We start from the raw sequence: 20,844 nt of genomic DNA on the forward strand, positions 1-20,844 counted from the left end.
GAAGAGGGTACATCCACATAATATTCTGAAGTACCCAGTTGGCTATTACTCAGAAAAGAGGTTTATAGGTTTGCAGCCTGACAACTCTTATATTCCTACAGTTCTTGACCTCCGATAAGATATTCCCACTTACAGTCTCAAGGTGGTGCAGTAGAATGTTGAGAGAATGTACTCCAAAGCTAGATAGAACAATGTTTGAGTCCTGCTGATATCATTATGTGATTGGCCTTGAGTTTTTCTCTGTGCTCTCCAGAGATAATGATGACAAAGTGTCATATACAGCATGTAGTAAGCATCCAGTAAATATTTTATAGTTTTTATTAGCATTTTCAGCTAGTGACTTCATCAAGGCCCATCTTCTCTTGTGATCATTAATAATATTAACCTCAGTGTATGTCTCTGCTTCAACTTTATAACAAGATAAGAATTCTCTAAAGGGCATTTCATCCACAGTTCTCCAAAAATATTTATATTGGGATTTTATAAAAAATATTTACCTTTTAGTATAACTTTAATATATTTTGAGAACTACAAATTTCCTAGAAATGGTTTCTCCAGACATGTTATCTGAAAAAGTATGTCATTTTAATAATTTCCTACTAAAAAGACTTTGTACTGAGCATAAGGTATAGTAGGAGAGATTGAAAGCATGTGTATAGGGAAAGCAAGACATGTAACAAGGCCATACTTTAACTCCTTAGATTACATGCTATGTGAATTCGCATCAATTCCCTACCTTAGTTTTCCTTCTTTTTCTTCCTTTCTTTCTCTCTCTCTCCTTTCTTTTTCTTTCTTTCTTTCTTTCTTTCTTTCTTTCTTTCTTTCATAAAATGATAATAAAATGTATGAATATGAACAGCAAAATTCATAGGAATTTTATGGCAATAGATTAAGATGACAAACACAGGTAAAACACTTAGAATAGTGTTGGGCCCATACTTAGCACTTAGAAATGCCAGCTCCCATCCCAATAGCAGACTTTACCTGAATATGTCCAAAATCTAGTACCTACAGTGATAGACAAAATAGGAACAAAAACATTCTTAGCAACAAGTAGGGATTTATAGTAAGTACTCCCTATGTCTGCTATAATTTCAATGAACTTCTGTTCACCAAACAGTGATACTAGGAAATGCCATTTGGAGGATGTCCAGGAAACTGTATCCATAATACAATATACAACCTTTTGAAACGTTTTTTGTTCATAGCCTCCCTAATAGTGACACCCAGGGGGAAAGTGAGGCAGCACAGCTCAACACTACAGTCATCTGATCTCCATGGTCACTGCTGACTGAGAAAGAAATAAGAACTATACTGTCATAACTGACAGAAGTTCTTTCCAAGGCATATTGAAAAAAAAAAAAAAACGGTTGTCTGGTTGAGACTTTTTGACATAACCAAGTTGCAATATTGAGAATAAGTAGTCCCACATTTTCAGTCTAGTGAGACTAATGATTGAGTCCCGTAGTACAGAGATGATCTCTTCTTTGGCTTTGCATAGCAGAACACAGGCTCAAGGTCTCAAAAACTGCTGTTGAATTAACAGATAGATAAATGAATGAAGTTTGAAGATATTTAACAAAAGCTGCATTTATCACTTGCCTTGCATAAGATTGGAGCCCAAGAAATAGTTAATTAGTTAATTGGAAATATAGTAGGAGGGTAGGTGACTCTTGAGCCCCTGTGACTCAGGCATAATTGTAAATTTTCTTCAACATCTCAAAGCATTTTAAGTAGCATCTGCTTTTCCTAATGAATGATTTTGAAATTTTTCCAAATACTTACTAGCCAAAAACAGTCAGCATATTTTCTATAACTTGGCCAGAATTATAATGTGTAGAGAAAAAGACAGGCTAATTTTTAAATGGAGTAGAAGAGGTTCTGTGTGGGGGACTGGGTTGCCCCCAAAGCTCTTAACTCTTAGTGATTGGTCTAAAAAGCATTTGAAAATAAATAACACTTCATTTATTTTATGGTTCTCACTCAAACTACTAACCACAGCAATATGCCTAATTCTCTCCAACTTATAAGCCAGTAAGAAAAGTTTTCTTATCTGAAATAAACCAATAATATATTGACTCATTACTGGTCCCCTTTTTAGCTCTCTATTGTATTGAAGATTGGAGCTTCACTGTACAGACCTTAGGCCAACTTTAAGACATGATATTCTTTCAGCTATTAGAAATGGTCATGAACCTTTTGAGTTATATTCAAATATCTGTGAAAACATGGACTATTTCATCTCAAAGTGAAGTCCACATTTTACCAAAGTCTCATCTATCTATCTCATCAGTAGTCTGAAAATAATTAAAGGAACACAACATAGAACTAAAATACTGGCCATCCCATGGACACTAACTCCCAAAGAAGCCTTTTTTTTTTTCAGTTAAAATCACTATAATCATGAAGCCATCTGAGTCTAATTGATTTCCATACAATAGACAATAATACTTTCTAAGAGATTATTCTATTACTAGAATGAAAACTGCTGAAACTTTAGTTTGGCTTGTTCTTGGATTTGGGTATATATTCTTGATTCAATTAGGTTTATCCAACCTTATTAAGACAGTTCTATGGGCTAAGTTTTTTAATGCTAGGGATTTATCCATGCTGCATGATAAAGGTCCTATATATTTTAATAGTTAACTAAAACACAACGCATGCTATAGCTGTTTCATCACTGCAGGATCTAGAGCTGCACTGTCCAATGTAGTGGCCACTAACCAAATGTAGCTATTCAAATTTAAAATTTAGTTAAAACTAAACAAAATTGAAAATTCCATTTATCTGTCACTGTAGTCATGTTTCAAGTACTCTTATAGCTGCATATGGCTAGTGTATTGAGCGGCACATATATATAGGACATTCCCATCATTGCTGAATGTTCTACTGGACAGCACTGATCTAGGGCAACCAACAAAGATATCCCAATTACAGCAGCCTTAATTAATGTCTGCAGGGTAAGCCACACGGTGTTGCACTTATCTCTGTTAGCTCTGTAAATCAGAAGGAAATGTGTTTATCCTGGGTGACATGGAGTCCTCCATTGTCAATTATTTGATTTGAGTTTCAGGATTCTGAAATTCCATGTCACTATTTTTTTTTTTTTTTTGTCTGCTGTTCTCCTACCATTTTTCCACTTAACTCTTTGTTTCTCACATATTTCTTTAAGAATGGCGGCACAGTGTCTGGCAAGGGGTAAGGAGAGAAAGGAAAAAGGATTAGAGGGCACACTGATGTCTAAGCAATAAAACCCTGGTGTTCTGGGTTTAGACGTTCTCACATTGTAAGAAGTTCTAAAGTTTCACTTTAGAAAAAGAAGGAGCCTTTAAAGGGTTGATTTCTGCTTTTTCTGGCAAACCTTAACTTCCTGGTTCAAAGAAAAGACATGTATAAATGAGGCCCACAAGGCTTCTTTGACATCAAATCACTCTTACAGCACATTTTGATGAGTTAAGTGTAAATGAACCAGAAACATATGGATTAAATTTCTCCCATGATAGTAAGAGGTTAGAAAAATGGAAGGGGAAATATGCCTGGGAAAATGCATTTGGGGGCTTGCTGGGCCTTCAGTGCTTAAAACTCAGAGCATATTCTTTTGCTGAAAGCAAAATGTAAAGTGGAAGCCGTCATCTCAGCTATGTTTCTTATGCAAACTTCCAGGGGAAATTGGAAAAGACATTTGGGTTTCCCTTCAAGTTGATAAGACTATAGTCTAGATTGAGAGAAGACTGTGGCCATATCTGGCACCATGGTGGGAAAAAAGGAAGTGTGTGTGCATTGGGGTGGGGTGGTGATGCTCCCTTCCCTATGCCAGTGTGCAGAGTCAGCTGATTCAGTGGGATGGCCCTGGTCCATCAAGGTCTCTTAGAAGAAACAGCATTTTGTGGAAGGCAGGCCTCTTTGTATTTGAATATACCAAGAGACACTAATATGCCTTTTTGGGAGTCACTGAAAGATTTGAAGTGGAAGAAGATACATGATCAAATCATTCTGGCAGCCCTGTGCAGGGTGGATGCAAAGGAGGAAAGATATAGCTGGAGGAGAGTAGATGAGAGATGATGAGGCCCAGAACTCAAAGGAAAATGTAAGTATTTATGAGAAAGAACGTTAGGGCTTGGTGATCCACTTGATAGGGAAGATGAAATGAGGTAATTAGGTAGGAGTTAAATAATTTGTCCAAAGTCACATAAGTTTTTTGATATCCAGCTCCTTTTTTTACCCCAAAGTTGATGAAAACATACACCAGGCAACCAAGGGTATTAATCCAATCACTGATAAGTATTTACTGAGCACATGTCCTGGCAAGACATTGCTAGATGCTTGAGGTAATGATGCTGAGTTTAGAGACAATTACTGCTGTATCGGGGAATTAGCTCACTAGTATCTTAGATTATTCTCCAAAATCATTCCTGGAAACAGACCAGATAATCCAAGGAAAACTAAATCATTCATACTCCAGCTGGATTCCTTCAGACTGGTTGCTGTCATACTTTGGTGTAAAGGTTTTGAAACAATTTTGAGTTAAGGGAGAGCTGCCTGCTTTCTCTAAATCAGTTTGTCTGTAACAAGCCCTTGGCCAGTCTTACTTGGCAGGCAGCAATATGTTGCATTAGAGAAATTTGCCACTATTAATATTTACGGGCATTATAAATCACTACCTCCATCCAGGGTTTTAGACTAAGATGCACCTTAGGCCATTTCCCCAAAGAAGCAACCCATTCCTTCAAAAGAACAATACATACCCTTATATTGTCAATGGAAGTGATATCCTTTCTGTCCACGGCTGGTCTTGGTCAAGAAACAAAGAAAGCATCTCTGTTTTTCCTTCACTCAAGACTATATGGTTCTATGAGTTCCCACTTGATGAATCCTTGTGTAACATAAGGGATGAAAGAAGGAAATGGTAGGATCACGTCCCAGAACTCATTGCACTGACCAGTGCACACCTACAGCAAGAAAAGTAGTAGAGCTGAGATTTAGATGGGGTCTATCCACCTCCTAATCCATGTTCTTTCCACACCACCACCAGATGTAGAGTTGAAGGTAAGCAAATTGAATGAATCAAGTTAATCATCTCTCCCCCAAATTGCCTCTACTAACAGATGCCACAGAGAGAAAGGATAGGGAGAGGGCACACTGCAGAACAAGGAATAAATAAGCCAAACTTTGTCACCCCCACCCACATTCACTATAGTATTTCTAACATAAGCTTAGATGTAAAAGACACGATGGTCTCCAAATACACAATATAGTGACTGATAAATACATGATGATGTGGAGATACATGTATTCTTGACTGGGACTTACCATATTTGCTGTGCTTTGTGAAAGATTATTACTTTCATGTTATTGTCAACTATCAATTGCTGAGTTCAACTATGCCAGTTCAAGTTTACCTATATGCCTTCTGTGAAAAGAATAAACTTTTTTCTTTATACACACTAAAAGGAATGTAGTGAACATTAAACATTTATTTACTTTAATGAGGATTTGATAATTCTAAAACTTCAAAGGACCGTCTATTGTTTTCAGAAAAAAAGTTTAAGCCCCTTAGAGTGGCATGGCTTCTCATGAATGGCCCATATAAAGTAGACCCTAGTGGTTAAGAGAAAGATCTGAAAATAGTGTGAGTTTGAGCCTGGGCTCTACCAGTTGCCTGCTGTGTAAACTTGGCCAAGTCATACGATCTCTCTCCATGTCAGTTTTTTCATCTTGATCATGAAAAGAGTAATTCTACTACCACCTAAGGTTGTTGGAAAATTAAATTATTATATGTAAGGTCTTAGAACAGTGCCTGACATATAATTAATACTCAATAAATATCAGCTATTAATTGTTTTGCTCTTGTATTAACTCAGAGCTGTCTTACCTAGTATTTGTGTCTAAGCCCAAAGTGATTTAATTAATGCTAGTCATTTCTAGAAATTGCCATTTATTTTTGATAACATGTGAATTACTTTTAGACTCAAAGTATAGACTTTTTTCAAGAAAAGGTTTGGATACATCTTCCTGTCTGTAAGAGAAATGTTCTTGTATTTTTGGAGCTTTGTGTCTTTTCTATACTTTTAACCTTTTGGAATATAATAAAATTTTCTGATACTGCTCTTTGCTCCATTACTATTATCTCTACTATCATAACATTGTTGCTGCTGTTGGCTACCATTTCTTGGCACCTTATTATGTTAGGCACTGTACCAAGTGCTTTCTCTGCATTGTCTACTTTAAGTCTCACATTAAACAAAAAAAGAAAACCTGAAGAGTAAGAACTATTAATTCATTCAATTCATATTTATTCAGGGATTTCTTTGTGCATGTTAACATTGTAGGCACTGAGAATGCAGTATTTTAGTAAAAAACAAACAAAAATTCCTGCCTTCATGGAGCCTACATTCTGATAACTTCTGATCCCTCATTTTAAGAAGGTATCTGTTTCCTCCACCGTTCAGAGTAAGCAACCAGGCCCAAGGTAATTGGATTCTAAATCCTGTGCAAAGCCCCTTTTCAAGGCGCCATTGAGAGTTTTTGGTTTTCCTTCAGTTTCTATTTCTTCCTTTTCCCTTCCTAATACCCTCCATTTCCTGCTTAGAGATCCCTAGAATCCATGCTTTCAAGTTTTCAGACTGGAGAGATTGGTTCAGGGCTGGGGAGGTGATCCAAACTGGTCAAATAGGAGTGAATTCTGGCATCTTTCCTTTATATGCAGGAATAAAATTCCTCTCTCTCTTTGTGGACAGCATAATGTGTATACATGAAGCCTGAAAATGCTTTAGCCATTTTTGCCTCCATGAGGGAATTAAGGGTGAGAATGAAATCAACTGCTCAATCAGTTGAAATCAATTCCGAGAGAAATTTAGAGAAAAACTGGAGTCCCAATGAGCCACGAGCCTCTAGTTGAAACTATGCCTGATGCTGTCTTATTTCAGAACCCATAAGATTTGCAAGGCAAGGAATTCTCCTTGTTTTTTACCAGTTTGATTTTGGTCATACATGTTTTTACTGCTGTTTTGTTTACTCTGTAACTGAAAGAATCTCAAACAATAGATAAAGCAAAGTTCAGTGCCAGTTCTTCTCCGTCCCCACCCTTATCACTTTCATCTCTCATCATCTTATCCTTTTTTTTACTCTTCCTTTTTAACTTCTCTTTCTTACTTCCCTGCTATTTCACCCTCCCAAAATTCATATGGCTCCTATCAACACTACTGGTGGAAACATTAACAGACATAATAATGAACTCCTGAAATATTTATTTCATAGAAAAATATGTTAGGACTGGAAGGGACTTTGAGAGATAATGTGTTCCAGCCCCTTCCTTCAGGCAGATAAGCTATTATTATTCTCAGGAGGCAAATGAAGTCCAGAAATACTAACTGACTTGCTCAAGCTAGTTTATGTCAGACTAGGGAATAAACCCCAAATCAAAGGGATCAGAGAATCTCAGCACTCAGTAGCTATAAGGATTTTAGACATCATCTGGATCCAACTCACTTATTTTGCAACTGGGGAAACTGAGTATTGATGAGGGTTAGTGACATGCCCAAGGTCACCTTGCTAATCTGTAGCAGACCTAGGACAAACACATAAACTTGCTGAATTTCTCTCTAGTGCTATTTCCACTAAGTTAAACTGCTTCTGCCTTCTTAATTTGTTTTTTAAAGTGTCAGCTAGAGGAGGTTCCGGAAGATGGCGGCGTAGGAGGACACGGGACTCACAGCGCGTCCTGCCGATCACTTAGATTCCACCTACACCTGCCTAAAGAACCCAGAAAACCGCCAGAGGATTAGCAGAAGGGAGTCTCCAGAGTCAAGCGCAGACTAGAGGCCCACGGAAGAGGGTAGGAAGGGCGGCGAGGCGGTGCGCGCTCCACGGACTGGCGGGAGGGAGCCGGGGTGGAGGGGCGGCTCGCCGGCCAAGCAGAGCCCCCGAGTCTGGCTGGCAAAAGCGGAGGGGCCAGACAGACTGTGTTCCGAAAGCAAGCGCGACTTAGCGTCTGGGAGGTCATAAGTGAACAGCTCTGCTCGGAAAGCGGGAAGGCTGGAGGACAAAGGGAGGGAGAGCTGCTGAGCCCCCGGACGGCAGAGCTCAGCTTGGCGGGGAACAAAGGCGCCAGCGCCATCTCCCCCGCCCATCCCCCAGCCAAAATCCCAAAGGGAACCAGTTCCTGCCAGGGAACTTGCTCGCTCCGCACAAACACCCAACTCTGTGCTTCTGCGGAGCCAAACCTCCGGCAGCGGATCTGACTCCCTCCCGCTGCCACAGGGCTCCTCCTGAAGTGGATCACCTAAGGAGAAGCGAGCTAAGCCTGCCCCTCCAGCTCCCGTGCACCTTGCCTACCCACCCCAGCTAATACGCCCGATCCCCAGCAACACAAGCCTGGCAGTGTGCAAGTAGCCCAGACGGGACATGCCACCCCACAGTGAATCCCGCCCCTAAGAGAGGGGAAGAGAAGGCACACACCAGTCTGACTGTGACCCCAGCGGTGGGCTGGGGGCAGACATCGGGTCGGACTGCGGCCCCGCCCACTAACTCCAGTTATACACCACAGCACAGGGGAAGTGCCCTGCAGGTCCTCACCACGCCAGGGACTCTCCAAAATGACCAAACGGAAGAATTCCCCTCAGAAGAATCTCCAGGAAATAACAACAGCTAATGAACTGATCAAAAAGGATTTAAATAATATAACAGAAAGTGAATTTAGAATAATAGTCATAAAATTAATCGCTGGGCTTGAAAACAGTATACAGGACAGCAGAGAATCTCTTGCCACAAAGATCGAGGGACTAAGGAACAGTCACGAGGAGCTGAAAAACGCTTTAAACGAAATGCAAAACAAAATGGAAACCACGATGGCTCGGCTTGAAGAGGCAGAGGAGAGAATAGGTGAACTAGAAGATAAAGTTATGGAGAAAGAGGAAGCTGAAAGAAAGAGAGATAAAAAAATCCAGGAGTATGAGGGGAAAATTAGAGAACTAAGTGATACACTAAAAAAAAATAATATACGCATAATTGGTATCCCAGAGGAGGAAGAGAGAGGGAAAGGTGCTGAAGGGGTACTTGAACAAATTATAGCTGAGAACTTCCCTGAACTGGGGAAGGAAAAAGGCATTGAAATCCAAGAGGCACAGAGAACTCCCTTCAGACGTAACTTGAATCGATCTTCTGCACGACATATCATAGTGAAACTGGCAAAATACAAGGATAAAGAGAAAATTCTGAAAGCAGCAAGGGATAAACGTGCCCTCACATATAAAGGGAGACCTATAAGACTCGTGACTGATCTCTCCTTTGAAACTTGGCAGGCCAGAAAGGCTTGGCACGATATCTACAGTGTGCTAAACAGAAAAAATATGCAGCCGAGAATCCTTTATCCAGCAAGTCTGTCATTTAGAATAGAAGGAGAGATAAAGGTTTTCCCAAACAAACAAAAACTGAAGGAATTTGTCACCACGAAACCAGCCCTACAAGAGATCCTAAGGGGGATCCTGTGAGACAAAGTACCAGAGACATCACTACAAGCATAAAACATACAGACATCACAATGACTCTAAACCCATATCTTTCTATAATAACACTGAATGTAAATGGATTAAATGCACCAACTAAAAGACATAGGGTATCAGAATGGATAAAAAAACAAGACCCATCTATTTGCTGTCTACAAGAGACTCTTTTTAGATCTGAGGACACCTTTAGATTGAGAGTGAGGGGATGGAGAACTATTTATCATGCTCCTGGAAGCCAAAAGAAAGCTGGAGTAGCCATACTTATATCAGACAAACTAGACTTTAAATTAAAGGCTGTAACAAGAGATGAAGAAGGGCATTATATAATAATCACAGGGTCTATCCACCAGGAAGAGCTAACTATTATAAATGTCTATGCGCCAAATACCCGAGCCCCCAGATATATAAAACAATTACTCATAAACATAAGCAACCTTATTGATAAGAATGTGGTCATTGCAGGGGACTTTAACACCCCACTTACAGAAATGGATAGATCATCTAGACACACAGTCAATAAAGAAACAAGGGCCCTGAATGATACATTGGATCAGATGGACTTGACAGATATATTTAGAACTCTGCATCCCAAAGCAACAGAATATACTTTCTTCTCGAGTGCACATGGAACATTCTCCAAGATAGATCATATACTGGGTCACAAAACAGCCCTTCATAAGTTTACAAGAATTGAAATTATACCATGCATACTTTCAGACCACAATGCTATGAAGCTTGAAATCAACCACAGGAAAAAGTCTGGAAAACCTCCAAAAGCATGGAGGTTAAAGAACACCCTACTAACGAATGAGTGGGTCAACCAGGCAATTAGAGAAGAAATTAAAATATATATGGAAACAAACGAAAATGAAAATACAACATTCCAAACGCTTTGGGATGCAGCGAAGGCAGTCCTGAGAGGAAAATACATTGCAATCCAGGCCTATCTCAAGAAACAAGAAAAATCCCAAATACAAAATCTAACAGCACACCTAAAGGAAATAGAAGCAGAACAGCAAAGGCAGCCTAAACCCAGCAGAAGAAGAGAAATAATAAAGATCAGAGCAGAAATAAACAATATAGAATCTAAAAAAACTGTAGAGCAGATCAACGAAACCAAGAGTTGGTTTTTTGAAAAAATAAACAAAATTGACAAACCTCTAGCCAGGCTTCTCAAAAAGAAAAGGGAGATGACCCAAATAGATAAAATCATGAATGAAAATGGAATGATTACAACCAATCCCTCAGAGATACAAACAATTATCAGGGAATACTATGAAAAATTATATGCCAGCAAATTGGACAACCTGGAAGAAATGGACAAATTTCTAAACACCCACACTCTTCCAAAACTCAATCAGGAGGAAATAGAAAGCTTGAACAGACCCATAACCAGCGAAGAAATTGAATCGGTTATCAAAAATCTCCCAACAAATAAGAGTCCAGGACCAGACGGCTTCCCAGGGGAGTTCTACCAGACATTTATTTATTTTTTTTTTTTTTCACTGAATATTATTTATTATTTTATTTTTTTTTTATTTATTTTTTTTTTTAATATATGAAATTTACTGTCAAATTGGTTTCCATACAACACCCAGTGCTCATCCCAAAAGGTGCCCTCCTCAATACCCATCACCCACCCTGCCCTCCCTCCCACCCTGCCCTCCCTCCCACCCCCCATCAACCCTCAGTTTGTTCTCAGTTTTTAACAGTCTCTAATGCTTTGGCTCTCTCCCACTCTAACCTCTTTTTTTTTTTTTTTTTCCTTCCCCTCCCCCATGGGTTTCTGTTATGTTTCTCAGGATCCACATAAGAGTGAAACCATATGGTATCTGTCTTTCTCTGTATGGCTTATTTCACTTAGCATCACACTCTCCAGTTCCATCCATGTTGCTACAAAAGGCCATATTTCATTTTTTCTCATTGCCACGTAGTATTCCATTGTGTATATAAACCACAATTTCTTTATCCATTCATCAGTTGATGGACATTTAGGCTCTTTCCATAATTTGGCTATTGTTGAGAGTGCCGCTATAAACATTGGGGTACAGGTGCCCCTATGCATCAGTACTCCTGTATCCCTTGGATAAATTCCTAGCAGTGCTACTGCTGGGTCATAGGGTAGGTCTATTTTTAATTTTCTGAGGAACCTCCACACTGCTTTCCAGAGGGGCTGCACCAATTTGCATTCCCACCAACAGTGCAAGAGGGTTCCTGTTTCTCCACATCCTCTCCAGCATCTATAGTCTCCTGATTTCTTCATTTTGGCCACTCTGACTGGCGTGAGGTACTACCAGACATTTAAAGCAGAGATAATACCTATCCTTCTCAAGCTATTCCAAGAAATAGAAAGGGAAGGAAAACTTCCAGACTCATTCTATGAAGCCAGTATTACTTTGATTCCTAAACCAGACAGAGACCCAGTAAAAAAAGAGAACTACAGGCCAATATCCCTGATGAATATGGATGCAAAAATTCTTAATAAGATACTAGCAAATCGAATTCAACAGCATATAAAAAGAATTATTCACCATGATCAAGTGGGATTCATTCCTGGGATGCAGGGCTGGTTCAACATTCGCAAATCGATCAACGTGATACATCACATTAACAAAAAAAAAAAGAGAAGAACCATATGATCCTGTCAATCGATGCAGAAAAGGCCTTTGACAAAATCCAGCACCCTTTCTTAATAAAAACCCTTGAGAAAATCGGGATAGAAGGAACATACTTAAAGATCATAAAAGCCATTTATGAAAAGCCCACAGCTAACATCATCCTCAACGGGGAAAAACTGAGAGCTTTTTCCCTGAGATCAGGAACACGACAGGGATGCCCACTGTCACCGCTGTTGTTTAATATAGTGCTGGAAGTTCTAGCATCAGCAATCAGACAACAAAAGGAAATCAAAGGCATCAAAATTGGCAAAGATGAAGTCAAGCTTTCGCTTTTTGCAGATGACATGATATTATACATGGAAAATCCGATAGACTCCACCAAAAGTCTGCTAGAACTGATACATGAATTCAGCAAAGTTGCAGGATACAAAGTCAATGTGCAGAAATCAGTTGCATTCTTATACACTAACAATGAAGCAACAGAAAGACAAATGAAGAAACTGATCCCATTCACAATTGCACCAAGAAGCATAAAATACCTAGGAATAAATCTAACCAAAGATGTAAAAGATCTGTATGCTGAAAACTATAGAAAGCTTATGCAGGTAATTGAAGAAGATATAAAGAAATGGAAAGACATTCCGTGCTCATGGATTGGAAGAATAAATATTGTCAAAATGTCAATACTACCCAAAGCTATCTACACATTCAATGCAATCCCAATCAAAATTGCACCAGCATTCTTCTTGAAACTAGAACAAGCAATCCTAAAATTCATATGGAACCACAAAAGGCCCCGAATAGCCAAAGTAATTTTGAAGAAGAAGACCAAAGCAGGAGGCATCACAATCCCAGACTTTAGCCTCTACTACAAAGCTGTCATCATCAAGACAGCATGGTATTGGCATAAAAACAGACACATAGACCAATGGAATAGAATAGAAACCCCAGAACTAGACCCACAAACATATGGCCAACTCATCTTTGACAAAGCAGGAAAGAACATCCAATGGAAAAAAGACAGTCTCTTTAACAAATGGTGCTGGGAGAACTGGACAGCAACATGCAGAAGGTTGAAACTAGACCACTTTCTCACACCATTCACAAAAATAAACTCAAAATGGATAAAGGACCTGAATGTGAGACAGGAAACCATCAAAACCTTAGAGGAGAAAGCAGGAAAAGACCTCTCTGACCTCAGCCGTAGCAATCTCTTACTCGGCACATCCCCAAAGGCAAGGGAATTAAAAGCAAAAGTGAATTACTGGGACCTTATGAAGATAAAAAGCTTCTGCACAGCAAAGGAAACAACCAACAAAACTAAAAGGCAACCAACGGAATGGGAAAAGATATTTGCAAATGACACATCGGACAAAGGGCTAGTATCCAAAATCTATAAAGAGCTCATCAAACTCCACACCCGAAAAACAAATAACCCAGTGAAGAAATGGGCAGAAAACATGAATAGACACTTCTCTAAAGAAGACATCCGGATGGCCAACAGGCACATGAAAAGATGTTCAACGTCGCTCCTTATCAGGGAAATACAAATCAAAACCACACTCAGATACCACCTCACGCCAGTCAGAGTGGCCAAAATGAACAAATCAGGAGACTATAGATGCTGGAGAGGATGTGGAGAAACGGGAACCCTCTTGCACTGTTGGTGGGAATGCAAATTGGTGCAGCCGCTCTGGAAAGCAGTGTGGAGGTTCCTCAGAAAATTAAAAATAGACCTACCCTATGACCCAGCAGTAGCACTGCTAGGAATTTATCCAAGGGATACAGGAGTACTGATGCATAGGGGCACCTGTACCCCAATGTTTATAGCGGCACTCTCAACAATAGCCAAATTATGGAAAGAGCCTAAATGTCCATCAACTGATGAATGGATAAAGAAATTGTGGTTTATATACACAATGGAATACTACGTGGCAATGAGAAAAAATGAAATATGGCCTTTTGTAGCAACATGGATGGAACTGGAGAGTGTGATGCTAAGTGAAATAAGCCATACAGAGAAAGACAGATACCATATGGTTTCACCCTTATGTGGATCCTGAGAAACGTAACAGAAACCCATGGGGGAGGGGAAGGAAAAAAAAAAAAAAAAAAGAGGTTAGAGTGGGAGAGAGCCAAAGCATAAGAGACTGTTAAAAACTGAGAACAAACTGAGGGTTGATGGGGGGTGGGAGGGAGGGCAGGGTGGGTGATGGGTATTGAGGAGGGCACCTTTTGGGATGAGCACTGGGTGTTGTATGGAAACCAATTTGACAGTAAATTTCATATATTAAAAAAAAATAATAATAAAAAAAAATAATAATAAAGTGTCAGCTAATTATTGAAAATAATATGCAAATACATGAGGTCCAATGCTCATTCCAATTGGCTTGTTAAGTGCTCTAAATTTCCTTGATCTCTGTGGGAACTACATCTATTGATAACAGTGGACCCCAGGACTCAGAAACAACTTCAGTCACAAATTCATAAATACTTTCTTCCTCTTTGCTTACACATAAAGTATCCCTAGTTATTTTTTAATACAATATTTTCTTTTCTTCCTCTCAAAGTTAATTCTCCAGCATTCATGGTGGGAGGGGTGTTAGACACTAAAAGCTTGCCTCTCCACCACTGCACTTACATGGAGCAGAGTGGATTTTTATTATAAGCATACTTTTCTATCAACAACTACTTGGACGAGATTGTCTCTGGACTTTAAAGCTAAAAGAAACTGAGGCAGGGTTTTAATTTCTATAATGACAGGAAATTTCCCACGTTGCTCATCCAAACAAGTATTGTTTTTCAGCCCAGTGGGCTAGAGCTGGTGCCACCAACCTGAAGATGTCTTGAAGTGCTTACATTTTTTAAGTTCAGACTTAAAGGCTCTTCTCTCCACTCTTCATCAGAGACTAACACAGCCGGAGGTCAAAGACCTATCCAATCTTACTCCTAAGTCCACAATTCACAATACTCTGGTCAGAGTGGGAGGGAGAATCCTTCCCTCGCTAGCCTTCCTAAATTTTTTTCATACTTAACAATGTTCCCTAAGGAAGCAAGTTTTAATATCTACAATTGTATCAGCCAGGATCTTTATATTTAAAACAACTCCAAAGTTTTTTTGGTCTTTCATTCCCCTCCCCGAGCCCCAATTATTCATGCTGCATGTGTGATGTGGGTCACCCAGAGATACCCCTTTGTGTCCTCATTGTACTTATTCACTACTCAGGCGAAATGGGAACCTTAATATCGCTGTGACAGAAAGGAGAGTTCCAGAGGGTTTAACACAGCAAATATATACTCTAGTCCCAAAGTGATACATATATTGTGTTCAAAGTCATTGGTCAAGAAATGGCCACATCTAATTACTGGCAGAGCTAAAGAAAAAGATACAGTATGTGTGCATAGTCCTAAAGACCACCACTACACCATTTAAATTATATCATCTCTTGAAATACTAAGTTAACTGAGGAAGAAAGAGGAGGAAGTTGAGAAGGACAAAGGGGGAGGGCATAAGGGCTAGTGAACTTTAATCATTTACTTACAAGGCTTAGATGTTGGTGTTTTCTTTACCTTGTTAATAGAATATAGACTTTTTTCTTTTTCATTGGGAGATGGAGAGAGTCTGGGAACCCACAGGATAAGTTCCCCAAACATCATTAAGTACCCAGTAAGGATATGTATGACATATGTCCTGCCTCTTTTTTCTATTCTTTGCTATACTCTATCCAAATAAAAATTCTTGAGTTCTTTATTCTTCATTACTATTCAATATTTTCAATAGCAATTTTACTTAATAAGCTTAGTTAATATTTTTACATCAACTGAACGATTACATTAAAATCAGCCCACAAATTCTACTGAAGTTGTCTTTTCTAATCTAATGCTTTCTTGCTTTGTAAGGCTACAACTAATGAAACACTTTAGACCTTGCTAGATTATTTTTAATCTATCAAATATACTGTTTGGAATAATTTTGGAATATTATTATTTTGAATTAGAACAGACCTAAAGCTTATAGATAAAACCTGATACCTTTCCATCTGCAGTAAGGCTAACAATTTTTAAAAAAGCTTTTTTTCTGGCACTTTCTTGCCCTAATATAGACCTTTTCATCTTTGGAGATCTGTTAAAAATTAAAAACAGCTGCACAAATCATAACTTTAGAGACAAATGATCTTATGTCAGTGAGTTATTCTCTTTAGGTGGTGCTTGGTTTTCTTGTCTATGATTAAGGTTGGTGTCCAACTTTTCTAGTAGAATTACTGCTTTTATTTTATCTGAGCTTTAACACTGAAAATTTATTCATGAGTTCAATTCTTAGTTTTAAAAACTAGAAGCCATTTGATATGGAGTCATGGATTGGAAGCAAACTTGTTACTTACCTCTTTCAATGTCTCATTCATGCAGAAACAACCTCTCTAGTATGAAAGAGAATTAAACACCCAGCCTCTTTAAAACTCTTGTAGTAACAGAGAACTTATTACATGAAGCATCCAGCCCATTCTTTTTAGGAAGCACTAGGGTAGGGGTGGATTGGGGTCGATCATAGTGTTGGAATGGGTTGAAATGCCATAATACTTACATTTAAACAGACCCATGTTTATGTGCTTCCATGCATTTATCTTATTTCTGTTGTTTTTGTACATATAGAACAAATCAGAGGCCCTCTTTTTCTATCAGTCTTTGCATATTTGAAGTTAGCTGCCATAGCTCCTAAGCTTTTTATTTTCTTAAGCTTGTGTCAGATGTTCTTTATATGAGATGGGTCACAGTTTTTATTATTCTCCTTTGGGCACGGTCATTTGTCACTGTCACTCCTTAGGGCACAGTGCTGCATGTGTGAATCTTCTTTTATTGGGATCTCTTAAGGTGCTGCATGATGAGTTACTCTCTGTCATGTTTGGAGTAAATGTGCCTTAGATAAGCTAAGTAAATGTACCTTAGGTAAATTTTTATGGCCAATTAGGAAATAGTCTCGTTGTTTTAAAAGTTGGTGTGAGTGTAGAATCATTTTGTATATAAGTACACAAATGGAATATAGATAATAAGAATCAGTCCTATGGTCAAGCCTCATAAAGACGGGACCATTTTTAAAACAGAATAATAACTCCAGTAGTCAAAGGACACCTCTGGTAATTCAATGGGCCCTTAAAAAGCAGGCATCCATTCACTCTTACATTAAGGCTCTCTGTCACCAATGTAACTCAGTTCTTCTCCTGGGTCTACTCTTCATGATGTATTCCCTTTTCTTCTACCAGAATCAACTAAACAACCATCACCTCATATCTACAGTTCATGTCCTCAAAGGGATCTATTTGGTCTATGAAATCATCATTCTCTATTGGACAGAGCTTTTGTACCAGTGTATATTATAAGCTATGGTTTAACCTATCAATTGTCTTTCTTTAGGTTAGATGGCCACCCCTGGACGAATAAGGCATGGTCAGGAAAGAATTGGAACATGCAATATAAAATGTGACTTCCTTTTAATAAGGAAATACCTATGGTTGTCACCTTGTCAAGAGCACCGGGCACTGTGACATGGAGAGCCTTATGGATTCCTTTTGGGGATCAAAGGAGAATGAGAAGAAAAGAACACAACTCTACACCTGGATCAACTCATTGACTGTAAGTGAGATTAAGACAACTCTTCAGGGTCTTTTCTGAGGACAACTTCCTTAGGTCTTAAAATTCAGGAACATACTGTTGGTAACTAATTTCTAATCAATTAGAAATGCTCCAGATAAGGGAAGAGAAGGTGAAACCATTGCAGGGTATATGAAAAGCTTCATGAAGGCAGGTACACCTAGATACTTACCTTGAAAAAAAACCAAACCTAATACTAAGCAGACAGTAGGTCTCAATAAATGTAGATTGGTAAAAATCCCTTAAATGAACATGCAAGGACACCCCAGGATTGCCTTAAATATATATCTCTTAAAGGGGCAGTCTAGACATTGTCCAAATGGATAGCAGGAGATAAAATTCTATGGTGCCTGATTACTAAATCAACATTTTGATTACGTAATGATTTCCTATGTTTTGAAAGAGAAAAGTCAGATAATTACTTCTGAGCATATTCTATGGATATTATTTCACCCTAAAGATTAAGCTTTTTCTGTATCATCAAAACAACTTGAGACAATAGACAAAGGTTAAAATAAGTCTGCTTTCCCCTTAGTTTAAAGAAGAATTTTCTAATGATAGTTGTTCAAATATGAAATCAGCTTTTTAAGAGAAACACCTTTATTTTCAGAGGACTCTATGGGATGTCCATCTGACATGCATGTTGTGAAATGAATCCCACCATCAAATGGCTTATAAGGTCCTTCCTGAGGTTCAGTGATTGATTTGATTCTATCTATATTTATATTGTTTTTCTCTACATCAGCAATGGCAAATACGTGACCCAAGTACTATCAATCGCTCTCCCATGCCCATGGCAGACATCACTAATCAATACAGCTACTGCTAGCAAAGTGGAGTTAGCACTGTAGATGAAACTTCTTTGATGATGACCTTAGACTTTGCTTGTATTTGATTCTGTAGCCTCATTGTCTTAAATTGAGAATGTGGTGGCAATGTGGTTGAGTATTTTATGTCAGGTTTGCTGTAGATTCCAATACCCCTACTTACAGCTTTTCCTGAGTACAACTCAAATTAACATTTAACATGAAATCATCAGTCTTGGTCAGTTTCCAAATGCATTTATTTTGCTTTTTGCCCTGTTTTTCCCTACCTATGCAAAGAAATTTTTTTTTTTTGTTTTTTTATCCCTTTCAGGACTAACTTAGAACTTTCCTGAGGTAAATTAAAATTCATGTCCAAACCTCTGAAACTGAGATTTATTTCCCAGATTGTATAGTTTTTCATAGAGCAGGAATCTAAGCAGTATAGTTGAAAATCTCTTCTAGTCAATGTACTAAAGAGTATTTCTGTCTAGAAATCAATTAGGTGGGGGAAAAGAAAATTCACTTGACCAATGAGGAATTGCGTTCTGATTTCAGTGATCATCAGTAAAGAACAGATCTACCTATATAAAAGGTATCTACTTATTGGAGAATTTTAATTAATTAATTCTGACCTGCTCCTCCCTGTTGACCACATACATGCACACCTGCTATTATCTCCATCTGCATATTTCATAGGAATTTGCAATCCTGTATGAGCAACCCTCCCAATATGAGTTTCATCATTTTCCTCTCTTTAAACCATCTCATCATCCTGCATTGTATATTATTCACTAACTTAGCAAACACTGAGCATCCATACATGCTAGGAATTGTGAAATGCTGTAAATAGCAAGGGATGAGCATATCTAGTTCCTGCTATTATGAAGTTTATGATAGAGTAGATCTAGAATAAGTAATTACATAAGCGATTGGGCACTAAAGCTAGAAACAGAGATGTGCACACTCCTGTCTTTTGCTCAATCCTAACATTTAATAAATCACTATATTCCTCCAGATTATATTGTCTAAATCTCCTTTGAATTAGAATCTTCTGATGCATTCCTACTTTGACTGCCAGCATTCACTCTCTTATCTCTCTCATTCTGCACCAATAAAATAACCACTGCTGTATTCTTCCTCAAATGCACTTTTCACATAACCATCACCAAATAATCTTTCTAAAGTGCAAAACCCACTTATTAAAAGGCTGTATTTTTATTTTATTAAAAAAAATTTTAAGTTTATTTTTTATTTTTTTTTTTTAAATTTTTTTCAACGTTTTTTATTTATTTTGGGGACAGAGCATGAACGGGGGAGGGGCAGAGAGAGAGGGAGACACAGAATCGGAAACAGGCTCCAGGCTCCAAGCCATCAGCCCAGAGCCTGACGCGGGGCTCGAACTCACGGACCGCGAGATCGTGACCTGGCTGAAGTCGGACGCTTAACCGACTGCGCCACCCAGGCGCCCCTTAAGTTTATTTTTGAAGAAGAGACAGTGTGAGCAGGGGAGGAACAGAGAGAGAGGGAGACAGAATCCAAAGCAGGCTCCAGGCTCTGAGCTGTCAGCACACAGCCTGATGCGGGGCTCCAGCTCATGGACCGTGAGATCATGATTGAGTTGAAGTCAGACACTTAACTGACTGAGCCACCCAGGCACCCCTAAAAAGCTGTATTTTTAGAATCTAGTTTCCAAGATCCTTTACCCAGTCTGTAAAGCCCTCTGAGATTGCCTGCTGGAACTATTCCTGTACCTATCACTCTTTACTCCTTATATTTATGTTCTCACAACAACAAACATTTTCCACACACACATATTATATGCCACTGTGATTTTGCTCACAGTGTCCTCTCTGCCGGGAATGCCTTTTCTCTCTGTTTGGCTTCCCTAACTCTTTACTATCTTCTGACTCAAGATTTAGTTTTGAAATTTTTTACAACCCACCAAGAATTGAATCAGGAATTACATTATACTGCCAAAATACCTGGACATGTCTCATCATTGCCCCCACCTTTTTGTATTACAATTGTATGTTTATAAACCTGACACTCAAGGTAAATGTGTGGCTCAATCAGTTAAGCGTCTGACAGGCTCAGGTCATGATCTCATGGTTCAAAAGTTCGAGCCCCACTTTGGGCTCTGTGCTGACAGCTCACAGCCTGGAGGCTGCTTCAGGTTCTGTGTCTCCCTCTCTCTCTGCCCCTCCCCTGCTTGCACTCTGTCTCTCCTTCAAAAATAAATAAACGTTAAAAAAAATTTTTTTAAGTCTTTTT

At 38.8% G+C, this 20,844-nt stretch overlaps 1 long non-coding RNA gene across 1 annotated transcript in view; it reads left to right on the forward strand.

Moving 5' to 3' along the window:
- LOC144617088 (uncharacterized) overlaps positions 1–20,844 on the forward strand; it is a 147,527-nt gene that overhangs the window by 114,307 nt on the left and 12,376 nt on the right. The window contains exon 2 of the long non-coding RNA XR_013557107.2: positions 17,531–17,749. This is a non-coding gene — a long non-coding RNA (uncharacterized LOC144617088). The remainder of the gene's footprint in view (positions 1–17,530; positions 17,750–20,844) is intronic.

Source organism: Panthera onca, chromosome C1 (genome assembly GCF_046562875.1).
Source record: "Panthera onca isolate mPanOnc1 chromosome C1, mPanOnc1 haplotype 2, whole genome shotgun sequence".
Classification (NCBI taxonomy): Eukaryota; Metazoa; Chordata; class Mammalia; order Carnivora; family Felidae; genus Panthera; species Panthera onca.